Genomic DNA, 2,240 nt, shown 5'->3' with positions numbered 1-2,240 from the left:
CAAAATATGTAAATCAGAGCTGGTGGTTTAGCTCCGATTTACATATTTTGTCTTTACAGAATTACACTATTAAAAATATAAACAAGGGCACAATGCAACATTTTACTGTAATCTATAAAAAGAGCTGCCTGTTTGCTACACTTGCAGTGGAGATGAAGATGGTCCATTCAGGAAAGCAGAGCTGCATCAAACTTTAATGTGGAACTGCAGAAAAAACAAAAGCAAAAATTGAATTGTTAATGCATGTCACTATGGGAAAAGTCTACTGAGTTTTGCTTAAAACTTTTTTAAACATTTAAATCACACATTTGTCTCCTGAAGGGAATTTTCTTTTGCAAAACAAACTTATTTGTGCATGTCAGAAATCTTTTCTTGATATTCTAAGTTTTTGTTTGACTCAAAGTTTTGCTTGGCTTGTGATTCTCACATGACATCATGGGCAGGACCCAAAATCACAACAAAAGATTTCTGATGTGTGCAAATAAAAGTTTATGTTTGGCAAATAACTTTTTTAAGTTCACGAGACCAAAATTAGTTATTTAATTTTAAAAAAGTTTTTTAAACAAAACAATTTGTTTTTAAAAAATAAATCATTACAATTCCAAAAGTTTTGATTACAATTTTATTTTACTTAACTGAGGTTAGTTTTTTTTTTTTTTTTCATTTAATAATTGGGGAAAAAATTAACTTCATACTCTGCAAACCAGACCCTAAACTTACTTAAAGTCTGGATTGAGTTTTTTCCCTTCATTAATGACACACTTTAACATTATATCTATCATGGTAATTCAGGGTGCGCTATTTTTAATTCTAAATGAATATCCTTGTTGGACTTTTATTTAAGTGCTATTCTCCTTCAAGATATATTTACCTAACGCCAGAATAAATGCGATGTACATTATGCAGCCTGTGCAAAACTGGAGATGATCAGTTTTGCACGGGCGATGTGCCCCCTATGGCATAAGGGACACTGAAGAATGACCGATGTGCCTCATACACAGGGAAGAAGCTTTTTAGTTATCTTGCTTTGCTAGCAAAGTCGTTAGCTAGCAGCTAGCTAATAGCACAACAACAGCCTAATGTCTGTATGATAACAATACTGAATCGATAGATAAGAACAGTTTTTCCTCACCTGGCTGTCTCCTCCCCTCAGTAGTTCTTCAGAGAAAGGCAGACGCAGAGGCCTGTCAGTGTCTGTTGTATTTCATTACCTCTCTGCTTAAACTTTGACTCCGTGCTGAAGCAGAAATGATACTTCAACGTTTTCCGTCATCTGACAAGTAGCAAGTCTACTCCACTTTATTCACCAAAAACGTTTTTTTTTTCTATTCACCAAAAGCTGATCTGTAATCTGGAACGTTCACTACGTTGAGCTCCAGTTAGCCGCCTAATCTCACTGTGCGAGAGGCAACTGCGTCATTCGTCACGGGCAAAAGGTAACAAGGTCACCGGAGAGCTTATTTTGTTGTACAAAAAAAAAACCCAACAACAAACCAAAGGAGCAAAAGGGGCAGGTGCTCAAGCCCACCTGACCCCCTCTGCACGTGCCTGCAATAACTCACAGTTTGGAAGCAGAGTAATTACAGCTGGGTAGCATTTCTATAATGTAGCATCTTGGAGAAGAAAAGCATTTAAAATAGAACGTTTATCTAAAATGCTAAACTTACACTTTATACTGTCAGTTTTGTCTTTTCATTTAAAATGGTTTTTAAGTGAGATATTAAGAGCTTACAAACTTATGCATGCATATATATATATTTTTAATTTCTAATCTAATGAGATATTAATAGTCTGTTTATCTCTTGAAGTAACAATGGATCTGAATGTTTTCAGATTTGAGCTTGTAAAGCTGCTATTGTATGTCTATTCCTTGTACTTTGTTTTATTTATTTTGGTCAGAGGATGCATGTTAGCTATGTGAAACTATGTGAACTGTTGGCATAGGTATATTTAGACAAAAAATTTTATCCTAAATTTCAATCTATATTTACTTTACTTTTTCCATTGCATTCTCTTGAGTTTTTGATTCAGGGAGAAAATACTGTTGATTTTATGATGGCAACAATAAGGACATTTCTACATTTGCTAAGTTATGATGAAAACTCAGATGTTTTTGTCAAAACACAATAAGGCGCACCCAAAAAACCTTCAATTTCCTCAAAAGCCGACGGTGCGCCTTATAATCCGGTGCGCATTATATATGGACCAATATTGAGCCACAACAGGTCTAGCAGCTACGG

The 2,240-nt window shown here is 35.0% G+C and overlaps 1 protein-coding gene across 1 annotated transcript in view; it reads left to right on the top strand.

The window, feature by feature from the left end:
* Positions 1–2,240, top strand: part of LOC106936393 (zinc finger protein OZF-like) — a 63,715-nt gene that overhangs the window by 39,272 nt on the left and 22,203 nt on the right. The window lies entirely within an intron of this gene.

This window comes from Poecilia latipinna, unplaced genomic scaffold, assembly GCF_001443285.1.
Source record: "Poecilia latipinna isolate Pla-1442-1.1 unplaced genomic scaffold, P_latipinna-1.0 Scaffold2131, whole genome shotgun sequence".
NCBI lineage: Eukaryota > Metazoa > Chordata > Actinopteri > Cyprinodontiformes > Poeciliidae > Poecilia > Poecilia latipinna.
This window is presented reverse-complemented; position numbering and strand designations above follow the sequence as displayed.